Below are 15,261 nucleotides of genomic sequence, written 5' to 3' on the forward strand. Positions count from 1 at the left end.
TATAGTTCTCTGGGTAAATCTTTTCTTTTCCTGCTCATGCTTAATGAACCTGGGAAAATGTGACATGAAGTATGCATTCAAGATACATGACTAAAAGAACATTAATCAGGCATCATAGTGCATGAATAGGTATGACTGCTCCAGAAATATCGTGAGATAATGAAACTCTCCAAAAAGAGAAACCCAGTCGTCATACGGTATATTTTGTAGTGTATTAGAATGGATTTTCTATAATTTTTAGGATTGTTAAAGGATATTTCAGGAGTATTGATGTAAATTAATTGTTTACACATTGAAATGGACTGTAGTCAGCAAAATTTTATAACATAATAACTGCTTTAGTCTTTAATGGGCTTTCAAGGCTCATTGGTGTTTTTGCTTGATGCAATACAGGCCTATTGTCACCTGTCAGATTTTGAAATATTTGGATTTTCAATTGCCTTAGCAGAGACCATGTCATTTTGGGTGGACTGTGCAAGCTAAATAATAGTTGTAATAGGTTGTCTAGTTAGCTAAAGGCCACGTACAATTTCCCAGCTGCAAGTTCTCTCTGTCTCAAGAAATAGAAATGCAGGACAGTTTAATAAAGAGCTAGTCTCACATCATTACATGTCACCAAATTTCAGAATCATACTAGTTCCTTCAAAAACTTGCATAAGCATAATCAGAATATATATTTTTAACAGTGCCAAGCTCTTGCTGCCAGCAAGCTTCAGGCAGTAAATTTATTGTTTACCAGAACTTTGCTGTTGCTTTCAGTTGTCAGCTGTGTTTAAAAGTGTTGTCTTCCCTCTCTGAATAATGAGAAGAAGAAAATACAGGGCTAGGGATTCTAGATAGACATGAATATGGAGCAGCCTAATTTCTACATGATATTCTCTCTTTCAAAACCCTGACCCCTGGAAGCCTGCACAAAATGTGTTAGAAAATAGAAAGGTTTATATAAAAAATATCCACAGGCAGAATCTTAAGTCTATAAAGGTGTTGGCTCCCACCCTCATGAGTACAAAAATCCAGAGAGCTGAAGTAACAATATTATCATGCAACACCTTTATACTTGTGAAGATAGGAAGATGCTTTCTACTGAGCCAGATCACTGGTGCTGCTAATTCAATACTGTCTGCCATGACTGGCATGGCTGTCCTGGGTTTCAGGTGAGAGTCTTCTTTGCCAGTCCTACTTTAATTTCCGACATTTTCAAGAGAAGATTGTGCTGTTTTAAGTCTGTGACATTTCCCGCTGGTGAAAAGGTGTACACGAATATAATTTTAGGTTTTGTTTTTTAAAAACCCTTACTTTCTTTTTTTAAAATAATATTTATTAAAGTTTCCAGAATAAAAAAGGAAAGAAAGAAAAAAGAAAAGGATAAAGTTTACACTTAATTTCATTGACATCTTTCCAGAACTCCCCCCTCCCCCTCTTGTATTCCATTTCCATTAGATTAAGTCCACAAATTCTTACCCCAAATTTTAAAACCTTGTTATAATTATAATTAGCCCATTTATTCAAAATTAATTTATCTTATTTAACCATTTCTCTTTATATTTTTATACTTCCCTAAGATCGACCCCAATTCCCTTCCACGAATTCCCCTATTTTTCTCACACAGCAAGAGAAAATAAAAAAAAGAAAGAAGAAAAATATGTAGTTTTACAGCCTTTGGATTCCAAATCTCCCCCCCCCCCTTTCCCGGTTTCGATCCCCAAAATCCATCCATCTGTCTACTGCCAGACTGGAGATCCACGTCCATGTCTAACACTCTCTCGAGTCCGCTTTGGCGTCTTTTTGGTAGCTTTTAATTTCAAAAAGTCCAATCTCGGAGAAACTCTCAGAAAAGATCATTCTTCTTCCATCCAGACCTCTATATTTAAGAGTATAACTCAAATTCTGTTTCTTGATCCTTTTAAAGTCTGGATGTCCCAAATGTTCCAACTTCGAGTTTAGTCCAGCTCTTATTCCTCAGGTTTCTTTTTCCTGTTCTGCTGCAAAAACCTTCTAATTCAGAAACTTCTGGTTCCTCTACAGAGGCTTTATTTATTCAAGAACATAACCTTACGTCAAGTCCCTTCCTTTCTTCAATAGATAAATCCATTGTCTCCTTTAGTGTAGCAACCTCTGTAGACAAAATAATGCTTCGTTTTTGCAGCTTTCCCAAGAGATAACAAATCCTGCTCAATTTCATAGTAATTTTCCACTTGCTGCCACTGTTGCAATGTCCCAGAACTCCCTCTCGAGGGAATATGCTAACTTAATTTCTTTCCAGATCAGACCCAAAAGTCAAATAACTTGTTGCCTTTGTTTTCAATAGTTTATGTCCAAATTGTAACGAATTTAGCCAGCAAAGCCATCATAACAAAGTTCTCTTTTATTTTCCTGCTTTGACAGCTACTTTGACAGCTGTCAAAATTTCTGTGTCTCTTCACCAGTCACCATAACGGATCGCTCCCGGTTCCCGGGGGGTTACATTTTAGTTCTCACAAATCAATCTTCTCCTCCAGCACAATAACTTGTAGTTTCCCTTCGTGAGATTAACTTTTTCCAAATAAATAAGTTCATCTCTCGATCTTAATTGTTAAATCCTTGCGTTAAAACCTCTACAACGGGGGGGGGGGGACTTCCTTTTTGCACCTCCCCTGCTCGCTCCAAATTCGCAAATCAGATTTTTCCTTTTAAGTCCGGTAAATTTACTCACGGGTTATTCTTTTAAGTCCAAATTTTCAATAGAAGAAAGTCGGTGCTCTCCGCCGAACGGCATGCGGCTTCGCTAGGCAGGGGAAGCAGTGGACTCATAGCACCACACCCCCCCGTCACCCGCTCCGCAGCCTTTAAAAAGGCTCCTTCACGGGTCGGGGGGCGCAAACGGTGCCCGCCGAGTCACCAAGTCCATGGGCATCACCGCCCATGGTTTTTGAGGGTCCCCGCGTCGCCGGCGCGGCGGGACCCAACCCCTACCCAGCAGGCTCCCTCCGGAGCTCGGAGGGAGTCCGCCATTCGGCGATGGCGCCGACCCGGAAGTCCCCTTTCTTTACCATTGTACAATTATGATACAATGATACCTTGGTTCTCAAACTTAATCCATTCCAGGAGTCCGTTCAACTCCTGAAATCATTCAAAAACCAAGGCGCAGCTTCCGATTGGCTGTGGGAGCCTCCTGCAGTCGAGCAGAAGCTGCATCAGATGTTTGGCTTCCGAAAAACATTCGCAAACTGGAACATTTACCTCCGGGTTTGCGGTGTTTGGGAGCCAAAGCGTACACGTGCCAAGGCGTTCAAGAACCAAGGTACGACTGTAGATGGTTGGGTTTTGTGTGTTTTTGTGTGTGTGTTTTTAATGATTGCATTTTTTATGGGATTTTAGATTTTTATATTTTGATACTGGAAAAAAAATGCAACAGAACTTGGCTTTGAGAACCAGCATTTTAGAATTGGCTCTAAAATACTTTGAGCAATTGCACAATTTTGCATCTAAATAGATATTGCGTCTTACATAATCTAGCTTTGGTGCTTTCTCGGTAGTTTGCATTGCTAGCAAGCCCCTGATTAAAAAATGAATGTCCAGGTTTTCTGTTGGAACTTGGCTTTGTTTCGCAGTACGAATTTTTATCTAAAATTTAATTTTATTATGCCTGTTCATTGAAATTAAGTTGCTTTTGGAGTGGCTCATCTTGGGAAAATACAAATGTAGCATTGTTGCTCCTTGATCAGATTTCATGATAATGATCAAATACCTCAGTCACACACATTGTTATAACTCAGCCCTTGAAAAATGTTGTTAAGCAATGCTTTCCATTAGGTTCAAATTGATGATAGGCCACTATATATGAAAAACATGCAACTTCTCGTCCTAGCATCAAAATTCCTTGCTGACAATACAAAAACATCCAAGCTCAGACTTTTTTAAATATAAAAAAATCAAAAATAAATGAAACTGATTAACTGTTGAGTGCTACATAGACTACAGCCAATTAAAGAGGCTTCACTGATGTTTGTGCAGATATGCATGCTTATTACATCTAAAACCTATTATTTCCAAGGCTGGGAGGGCAGCTTATTTCAGTAGCATAACTTGATAACAGCACAATATTCTTAATTTGCTGACTGAAGATGGTCATTCCACAGCCATTCCTTCATAAACGTTTTGAGACCTAGGAAATTGTAATTTGTATTGCCCAGTTGTTAAAATCCCTATTTGAGGGCATGGGGCTTGAGGAGGTCATGGCAGTTGCCCTCAATTTGTTTTTGAATGAAATAGAAAAGATCACCTAAATTAATTTAAGTCCAGATTTAGTGTGGGTTTGGGCACTGAGACCCTAATGTATGAGCTTTGTTGAGGGGGGAAAGGTGGAGTGTGATTCTGCTTCTTGATCTCTCCACAGCTTTTGATACCATCGTATCTTGCAAGATTAACTCTGTAGAATAGGAGTTAGGGGCACTCATGAGTCCAATCAGCAGAAGCCTTGTGCAAGGATTTTTACTTGCACAATGGGCCCCCCCTCATTCCCCCCATGCCCCGTGAAACTGGCTGTGGTCAGAAGAATCCATGGAACAGTGCAGAACAGGGAGACAAGAGGGTGAAATGCTTGCCCTAATGAGACGATCACCTTAATGTGACATTGGATTCCTCCCAGTGCTGCTTTCATAGCATGGGGGATGTTTGCTTGACTCCATTGCATTGTGCTGTAGAGTCGTGCAAAGTTCCATCTTATCCCCCATGCTGTTAAACATACGTACCACATGGTGAGATCATCAGAGGTTTTGGAGTGTGGTGTTTTTCTCTATATATCATCTAAGTCAAGTGAGGCTGTGCAGGTGATAGCTTGCAGCCTGTGTAGATCACAATTGAATTTGTGTAGATTACAACTGTGCAGATTACAGTTTGTGTAGATTATCACTGTGTAGCTACAACTGTATTTGATGTGGCTTGGGTGAGGACAAACAAACTAAAGCCAAACAAAGCCAGATAAGATAGAGGTGCTGTTGGTAAATGGTTCCTTTGGGAATTAAGTGAGCAATCTGTTCTACATGGGGTTGCATTCCCCAAGGGAGCGCAAATGTGTAGAGACCCATTGCAGCTTTGGGGTTGGTTTGCCTCCTACCACAACTCCTGGACTGTGATAGTATTGCCGCTATGATGCATTCTCTGGTTAAACTTTTGATTTGATTACTCACATGTGTAGTATGTGGAACTGCCGTTGAAAACTATTCGGAAGCTTCAGTTACTGCAGAATGCAATTGCCAGAACTTCAGCTGGCACAGCCCAATGGAATAATTTTACACATCGAATCTGAATGACGTACATTGGATGTCTATTGGCTTCTGAGCCTAATGCAAAGTGCCTCTTCTTCCAGGCTTAGTTATACAGCCTGGGACCAAATACATGAAGGGATTATTGCGTTTCCTTCCTCTAACCGTAATCTTAGGATCTTCCAAGGGGGTTGGCTCTTCCCTTGCCCTGGGAAGTTTGTTACATGATAACAAGGGAGTCTTCTCTGTGGTGGCACCATATCTCTAGAATCCCTTTTCTATAGGAGTACAGTGGACAGTCGGGTCGCGAATGTGATCCGTGTGGGAGGCACGTTCGCAACCCACAGAGCCGCGTCTGTGCATGCGCGGGTTGCGATTTGGCATTCTGCACAAAGCGCAGTTTTGTGCATGCACGATCACTGAAACCCAGAAGTAACCCATTCCAGTACTTCCGGGTTTCGGCGCGTCCGTAACCCGAAAAAACACAACTTGAAGCATCTGTAACCCAAGGTATGACTGTACTGTTAATACCAATGTCAACATTGTATTTATTTATTCCTTTAATTTTATTGTATTTCATTGAGGTATTTTTTGTTTATTCGTCCCTTTTATATTCCACATTGATATCTTTGGAGATGGATGGCAGCAAAAGGCTTTAAATATTATAATAATTGTAATATTTGTACCCCGCCCATCTGACTGGGTTAAATAAAACATGAATGATGCTGGGGGAAAGAGCTTCCTCTTCTATTAGTGGATGCCTTTGCTGGATCAAAAGCAATTCCACGAGTGCAAGGGCACCAGTTGGTTCCACCTGCTTTACTGCAGCACATTCAAATGAGCTACAAGGCCAGAGGATTGTTGCTGTCAGCCATTCACACTGAAAAACACTGAACTGTAATTTGTATTTTACGTACAGTTCTTCACAAAGCATGACAATACTTTTGAACTGTCACTGAGAAACTAAGGGACTGCATTTGGCTCAGTCTCTCACTGTGTTCTAGTGACCTTGCATACTTAATCATAATTGAGAGTCAAGTGACTTTTATGGGACATGAATTTTAATTAGGCTCCACATTAACAGTGAAGGTACTTTGTCTAGAATTCCTCTGATTGTGATAATTAATTGGCTGTCAGGAGCCAGCCTCCTGTCTTCCAGAATCCGTTGAACAGCATATTTTCAAATATTTATGAAGATGTTTTAGTGTGTATCATAGAAAATTTCATTATCATTATAATTACACTTGGAAATAGGACAGTTTTCTATTGTCAGATAAACCTTGGGAGATAACCCTTATATATACCCAGTTGAGCACTCAGCATGTGAGGGGTTCCTGCAGATACCAACTCATCAGAAGATCTGTTCTGCACAATATAGGAACCAGGCCTTTACTATGTACTATGGCCTTGCAGCACCTACCCTTTGGAATCCCCTCCTGTTAAATATTAGACAGAAACTGGCTCTGTTGTCTTTTGGCATCTAAGACCTCCTTCTTCCAACAAGCCCTTTACATGGAGATATTTCCCAGTCTGCATTTGTATTGGATTGTTTTTAAAATATATATTTTTAATTGTTTTAGTGCCCCACACCTGTTCTAACCTGTAGCAGAAACAAAATCTGAGAATCCAAGGCAAATACTCAAAGGAGACACAGAGAGAGCAAGCAGCTTTATTTGTCTCTTATTGGAGCCCAAGGCAGCTGGCTTTTCTCTGTCAAATTCCACTTACACACACGGCATGAAGCCATATGGTCAGTGCTCTCAGGGGGGTAGTAATATTTGGAGTCTAGCACCAACACACACATGAACCCATTCAAGAAGTGTATTAAGAATAAAAGGCAGGTGGGCAAAAGAAAGAGGCCAAATGGACCTTTTATAGAAAATAAAGAAAACAATTTAAGTCTACCCTATTGTAATTACTGAAGAGCGGGCTTCTGGTCTTGTGGATAACATTGCAGTGTTGATAGATGAAAGTTGAAGGACAAAGACTGTTGGCAACAGTAATCTTCTAAAGGCACATTCCTGGTGGCCTTTGGCTGACAGCTGGCTCTTAACTAGCCACTCACAAGACAGTCATGATCATCAGGAAGAGGTGCTTTAAATATTTGGACATTGGGAGAAGAGCTATTGCCTGGAGCTATTTCTCCTATCCTTGCTAGATGCAGCCCATTCCTCACTTAGTGTATTCAAGGGATATGTGTGTCTTCCATTATACATAATGGGAGATTGGGTAGACTGGGTAATCTTAACAGGACAGGCTGACAGTAGGGCATGGAGCCATGAGCTGGGGGGTCTATATGGTTGACCATGCCTGTGGAGAAGGGGGAGTTAAGGGATTCAGTGAGTTCTCTAAAAATACTGTTCTGGGATGGTCTGTTCTGTTCATATTGTTTTTTCTGTCATGTTTTAAAGATCTCCCTCAGCTTTATGGTTGCCAGACAATAAGGTAAAGGGTAAAGGGGACCCCAGACCATTAGGTCCAGTCGTGACTGACTCTGGGGTTGCGGTGCTCATCTCGCTTTACTGGCCAAGGGAGCTGACGTTTGTCTGCAGACAGCTTCCGGGTCATGTGGCCAGCATGACTAAGCTGCTTCTGGCGAACCAAAGCAGCTTACGGAAATGCTGATTCGAACCACCGACCTTCTGATCAGCAAGTCCTAGGCTCAGTGGTTTAACCCACAGTGCCACCCACATCATACTAAATTAAAACTCACGCTGCATTGGGTGCACCTCTAGCATGCTTCAAACAAGAGAGCTTGTTTATTTAAACCACCTGAAAATATGTTTAAGAAAGATTCCAGTGTATAATATTTTTATTAATACTGCAACTTCCAAACTAGGTATACAGGAGTGGGGGAGATTCCTCAGTTCATAGGTAATCTACCCGCTGAAGGAAGTTGATGACTGATATGTTCCTTGGCCCTACAGTGTGAGCGGAAGAGAAAGTTATCGGAGAAGTGGCAAAAATTACTCTTATGGCAAACATTTTCCCCTCCTCTGTTGTTGTTGTTTAGTCGTTTAGTCATGTCCGACTCTTCGTGACCCCATGGACCAGAGCACGCCAGGCACTCCTGTCTTCCACTGCCTCCCGCAGTTTGGTCAAACTCATATTTATGGCTTCGAGAACACTGTCCAACCATCTTGTCCTCTGTCGTCCCCTTCTCCTTGCGTCCTCCATCTTTCCCAACATCAGGGTCTTTTCCAGGGAGTCTTCTCTTCTCATGAGGTGGCCAAAGTATTGGAGCCTCAGCTTCACGATCTGTCCTTCCAGTGAGCACTCAGGGCTGATTTCCTTCTGAATGGATGCATTTGATGTTGCAGTCCATGGGACTCTCAAGAGTCTCCTCCAGCACCATAATTAAAAAGCATCAATTCTTCGGCGATCAGCCTTCTTTATGATCCAGCTCTCACTTCCATACATCACTACTGGGAAAACCATGGCATTAACTATACAGACCTTTGTTGGCAAGGTGATGTCTCTGCTTTTTAAGATGCTGTCAAGGTTTGCCATCGCATTTCTCCCAAGGAGCAGGCGTCTTTTAATTTCGTGACTGCTGTCACCCTCTGCAGTGATCATGGAGCCCAAGAAAGTAAAATCTCTCACTGCCTCCATTTCTTCCCCTTCTATTTTCCAGGAGGTGATGGGCCCAGTGGCCATGATCTTCGTTTTTTTTTTTTTTATGTTGAGCTTCAGACCATATTTTGCGCTCTCCTCTTTCACCCTCATTAAAAGGTTCTTTAATTCCTCTTCACTTTCTGCCATCAAGGTTGTATCATCTGCATATCTGAGGTTGTTGATATTTCTTCCGGCGATCTTAATTCCGGCTTGGGATTCATCCAGCCCAGCCTTTCGCATGATGAATTCTGCATATAAGTTAAATAAGCAGGGAGACAAAATACAGCCTTGTCGTACTCCTTTCCCAATTTTGAACCAATCAGTTGTTCCATATCCAGTTCTAACTGTAGCTTCTTGTCCCACATAGAGATTTCTCAGGAGACAGATGAGGTGATCAGGCACTCCCATTTCTTTAAGAACTTGCCATAGCTTGCTGTGGTCAACACAGTCAAAGGCTTTCGCATAGTCAATGAAGCAGAAGTAGATGTCTTTCTGGAACTCTCTAGCTTTCTCCATAATCCAGCGCATGTTTGCAATTTGGTCTCTGGTTCCTCTGCCCCTTCGAAATCCAGCTTGCACTTCTGGCAGTTCTCGGTCCACATACTGCTTAAGCCTGCCTTGTAGAATTTTAAGCATAACCTTGCTAGCGTGTGAAATGAGTGCAATTGTGCGGTAGTTTGAGCATTCTTTGGCACTGTCCTTCTTGCGGATTGGGATGTAGACTGAACTTCTCCAATCCTCTGGCCACTGCTGAGTTTTCCAAATTTGCTGGCATATTGAGTGTAGCACCTTAACAGCATCATCTTTTAATATTTTAAATAGTTCAGCTGGAATATCATCACTTCCACTGGCCTTGTTATTAGCAGTGCTTTCTAAGGCCCCTTTGACTTCACTCTCCAGGATGTCTGGCTCAAGGTCAGCAACCACACTACCTGGGGTATACGTGACATTCATTTTTTTTCTGGTATAGTTCCTCTGTGTATTCTTGCCACCTCTTCTTGATGTCTTCTGCTTCTGTTAGGTCCTTTCCACTTTTGTCTTTTATTATGGTAATCTTTGTACGAAATGTTCCTTTCATATCTCCAATTTTCTTGAACAGATCTCTGGTTTTTACCATTCTATTGTTTTCCTCTATTTCTTTGCATTGCTCGTTTAAGAAGGCCTTCTTGTCTCTCCTTGCTATTTTTTGGAAATCTGCATTCAATTTCCTGTATCTTTCACTATCTCCCTCGCATTTTGCTTGCCTTCTCTCTCCCGCTATTTGTAAGGCCTCGTTGGACAGCCACTTTGCTTTCTTGCATTTCCTTTTCGTTGGGATGGTTTTAGTTGCTGCCTCCTGTATAATGTTATGAGCCTCCATCCATAGTTCTTCAGGCACTCTGTCCACCAAATCTAAATCCTTAAACCTGTTCCTCACTTCCACTGTGTATTCATAAGGGATTTGACTTAGATTGTATCTTACCGGCCCAGTGGTTTTTAGTACTTTCTTCAGTTTAAGTTTGAATTTTGCTATAAGAAGCTGATGATCTGAGCCACAGTCAGCTCCAGGTCTTGTTTTTGCTGACTCTATAGAGCTTCTGCATCTTTGGCTGCAGAGAATATAATCAATCTGATTTCGATGCTCCCCATCTGGTGATGTCCATGTGTAGAGTCATCTCTTGTGTTGTTGGAAAAGAGTGTTTGTGATGACCAGCTTGTTCTCTTGGCAGAACTCTATTAGCCTTTGCCCTGCTTCGTATTGAACTCCAAGGCCAAACTTGCCAGTTGTTCCTTTTATTTATTCACTCCCTACTTTAGCATTCCAATCCCCTATAATGAGAAGAACATCCTTCTTTGGTGTCACTTCTATAAGGTCTTGTAAGTCTTCATAGAATTGCTCAATTTCAGTTTCTTCAGCACAAGTAGTTGGTGCATAAACTTGGATTACTGTGATGTTAAAAGGTCTGCCTTGGATTCGTATCGAGATCATTCTATCATTTTTGAGATTGCATCCCAGTACAGCTTTTGCCACTCTTTTGTTGACTATGAGGGCCACTCCATTTCTTTTACAGGATTCTTGCCCACAGTAGTAGATATGATGGTCATCTGAACTGAATTCGCCCATTCCTGTCCATTTTAGTTCACTGATGCCCAGGATGTCAATATTTATTCTTGCCATCTCATTTTTGACCACCTCCAACTTACCCAGGTTCATGGTTCTTACATTCCAGGTTCCTATGCAATATTTTTCTTTACAGCATTGGACTTTCCTTTCGCTTCCAGGCATATCCGCAACTGAGCGTCCTTTTGGCTTTGGCCCAGCCGCTTCATCAGCTCTGAATCTACTTGTACTTGTCCTCCGCTCTTCCTCAGTAGCATGTTGGACGCCTTCCGACCTGAGGGGCTCATCTTCCAGCGTCATAACTTTCATATGCCTGTTGTCTTTGTCCTTGGAGTTTTCTTGGCAGGGATACTGGAGTGGCTTACTGGTTCCTGCTCCAGGTGGATCACGTTTGGTCAAAACTCTCCACTATGACCTGTCCATCTTGGACAGGCATAGCTCATAGCTTCTCTGAGTTATTCAAACCCCTTCGCCACGGCAAGGCAGTGATCCATGAAGGGGTTTCCCCTCCTCACCTGGAGATAAATGGTGTCCCCGCTATCTTTTTGGCTGCAGATAAACTGATCAGATCTGTATTGCAAACATCTCTGTCCATTTAGATTGTGCTTAGGTCAACTTTGAAGATAGGGTGTTTACTTTAAAAGTTAAAAATGACTGCATACAAAGATGCATTGAAAGAAATGAAAGAGCATAATGTATTTTCAACCTGCTCTATAGGAAGGAGAGTGTTAATAGCCACATTAATTTTTACATTTTCCTATGCATATCATTTTGTAACCTGTCTTGTCCTTTGTTACTGTTTTTAGTATGTTCTTCAGTTTGGTGTATATAAATTGCACCCTTTAAACTGTTTATTAAAAATGCAAATCCACCCTCTATAAAAGTAAAGTTTAAGAAAATTAGCCTCAGTTGATCAAATCTCAGCTGTTGAAGCACTGTGGCAATCTCAGCAGAAAAGCCTCATGGTGTTGCTTTTTGTCTTTTAGATTTGCTTTCTGCGGTGTGCTTTCATGCTCCTAAATAGTAATTCAAAGTTCATGAGGCAACAGTTTTATCCTGAGAGGAGCTTAGCCTTCTTTGGCAAGCTGAATTTCTTGTTTTCACTCAGAGTGGATAGCATGTCCTTTATCTCAGCTGATCTCACAAACATGAAAGGTTGTGTCTGGTGCCTTGCAGGGTACTTTAGATTTCCTTATCATTATAAGTCACCTTATGCTGCCTTTCCCCCTTTGCTTCTAAGCCACTATATTCCAAGATGAAAGAAAGAGGTGATAGGAACTCAGAGCAACAAACTTTCATTCTAATCCTTCTATGGGAAGTGTTTAGTTCTCTTTTTCTTTCTCTTCCAAAGACTACTACATAATGCAGACACTACTTACCTCTTTTCAGATTAATATGTTGGAATATAAGAAAACAATGCTCTAACATGGCACTAATATGGCTTGCCTTCTTTTTATAGGCCTTAACATGATCACTGTCTTCCAATGTAGTTTTGAAATTCATGATGTTCTGTCACTTGTGTTATCTCAGGTTTTTTTCATTCATCTTAACTATCAGTTTTCTCTTGATATATTCCACTTGCTCAAAGCTACTAGTGAAAAATGCTGGCGGAATTAAAATAACAATGAAGGATTGAATCAAAATAGAAATAGATCAGCAACTTTCTAACATGAACATTGGTGATAGTAATTTTTTTAAAAAAATTGGGCTTGAGGGGTGTTAGAATTTTGTTTAGTTGTCTAGTTTTATTTTGTTAGGCATTTATGGAAAACAAAAAAAAAATACTTAGCAAAGTAAAAATAAAAAATCCTGAGCTTCTGGTTTCTTCTCATGTTATAAAAATGTACTTCAAAGAAGGCTACTTTTCAATTGTAATTACTATAATTACACTCTATATTATTATACAGCTTCTTGTTTTCTTCATAATGTCAGTGCAGTACTGGACATTTCTAGTACACTGTCACTGGGCACAAATGTGTGTAATTTCAGACCTAATAAAAACTATCCCCTAATCATTTTTTAAACTTTCCTCCCCTGCCAATTGTTTTTACAGAGTAGAAGAAAACTCAGATAGGAGGAAATCAGAGGGTGAAGCACTGGCAGCGCAATTTGGTAGATGCGAAAACTGGTAAGTACCCAAGCTTTCTCTGAGACTCTTCCATGTTGCTTTGCAGTCCCCCCCTTGACAATGCTTGGGGAAATGGGTTTGCTGATGTCACACATAATTCTGCTCTCAAATACCATGCCACCAAGTTCTTAATTTTTCTATCCATGTTTCTGATCTTAAACCAAAGGCAGGAATCGACTTCATGACAGGAGAGAGAGGGGGGGGGGATAAACTGTTGCCTGTTTATCTGTGAGATCACCAAGTCTGAGCCCCCACTCTCACTCTCCCCACACTCTGACAACTAAGTTTCTATGCTCTCTGTGTCTCATCTTCTTGCTTGGAGTCTGCATCACTGTGACTTGGTTCCATCTCTGCATCTCCAGAAAAGAATTCCCGGGTGGGAGATGTGTGTGTTTTGCCTACTAGGCTCTGGGTCTGAGAGGTTTGCATGCACTCTAATGGTGTATTGCAACTGGTTTGTGGCTGTTAGTGTTCATTTTGATGCCCAAAGCAGGCTTTTTGAGAAAAGTACATCTGTTGAATATCTTCTTCTACTGCCGCTGTTAAAAGTACAGGAACTTGGTGCAGAGAATAGGTTGCAACCATACTTGTTCCCCACAAAATGTACAACTTTTTAGACTGCGTGGTTGGAGAAGGATTGTATACTGCCCAGTGAATTTTGGATGAAGGGCAGTATAGAAATTTAATAAGTAATAATACTTGTCATTTAAAAAAAAAACTTGGCTCTAAACCCAGGAGAAAACTAATATGGGAAAATATGCATTGTGTTGGGTTGTTATGAGATAAAAAGAATGTTGTATTGTTACTATATGATCGATTACCTTGTGGTTACTAACATAATCCTATGCATTTTATGCAGAAGTAGCATTCACTTTGAGTGTGCATAGACCAGTGGCATAGCGTGGGGGGGTGCAGGGGGGGCCGGCCGCACCGGGTGCAACATCTGGGGGTTAGGGTTAGGGGGTGCAAATCCACGGGTTAGGGGGCACAAATTACTTGCCTTGCCCCGGGTGCTGACAACCCACGCTACGCCACTGGCATAGACTAGCAGTGCTCTGCCTCCCTTTCGTTCTGCCTCTGCCTACCATTATCTGCCCTACCCTTTGTCCCACTGGCCAGTGCTGGAAACAGAGCAGGAGCACCAGCAGCTCTCTGGGAGGTTATGTAAAAGCACAGTAAGAGAGGGACGCGGGTGGCACTGTGGGTTAAACCACAGAGCATAAGACTTGCTGATCAGAAGGTCGGCGGTTCGAATCCCCGCGACGGGGTGAGCTCCCATTGCTCGGTCCCTGCTCCTGCCAACCTAGCAGTTTGAAAGCACATCATACTGCAAGTAGATAAATAGGTACCGCTCCGGCAGGAAGGTAAACGGCGTTTCCGTGCACTGCTCTGGTTCACCAGAAGCGGCTTAGTCATGCTGGCCACATGACCCGGAAGCTGTCTGCGGACAAACGCTGGCTCCCTTGGCCCATAGAGCGAGATGAGCGTCGCAACCCCAGAGTTGGTCATGACTGGACCTAATGGTCAGGGGTACCTTTACCTTTACCTTTAAGAGAGATTAGTTAAAATGTAGGCCACAGATTAGGAAGGATGAACAGGACCAAGTAGCTTCTAGGGTAGTTGAATAGCAGCGTCACAAGACTATGAGAAAAGCTAGCCTAGCATTCTGTTCTTACAGTACCTGTTCTTATAATACCAGCTGCCGATGGGATTGCTACAAGCAGAACCTGAGTGCTTAAGCACTCTCCTCACTTGTGACCCCCAGCAACTGGTATTCAGAGGCGTACTGCCTCCCAGCAATGAGGAAGAATTTAGTCAGCATAGCCAGCATCAGCTAGGAGCCCCTGATAGCCTTATCACTCCTCTTTTCATGCCATCCATGTTAGTGGCCATCATTATTTCTTGTCGGAGCAAATTCCATATAGTGTCCAGGTAGGCTTCATTCAAAATTGGTGGACCTTCCCAAACGATAATAATTAACAGGAGTACCTGCTTCGGCAAAACAAGCAAACATTGATGGACTTTGAGGAGGAAATTGGTAAAATTATATATATCAGCAAACCTACCATAACATTACTTTCAATGGGTCTTCTGTGAGTAGGACTTAATGGGCTATAGTCCACTGACTTGAACACTGAACATGTTTGATTGTCACTGGTTGGACAGAGAATCCT

General features: G+C 41.7%; 1 long non-coding RNA gene across 1 annotated transcript in view; it reads left to right on the plus strand.

The window, feature by feature from the left end:
- Positions 1-15,261, plus strand: part of LOC310833855 — a 157,386-nt gene that overhangs the window by 95,343 nt on the left and 46,782 nt on the right. The window contains exon 3 of the long non-coding RNA XR_014558966.1: positions 13,013-13,087. This is a non-coding gene — a long non-coding RNA (uncharacterized lncRNA). The remainder of the gene's footprint in view (positions 1-13,012; positions 13,088-15,261) is intronic.

This window comes from Podarcis gaigeae (genome assembly GCF_964106915.1).
Source record: "Podarcis gaigeae genome assembly, chromosome: 1".
NCBI lineage: Eukaryota > Metazoa > Chordata > Lepidosauria > Squamata > Lacertidae > Podarcis > Podarcis gaigeae.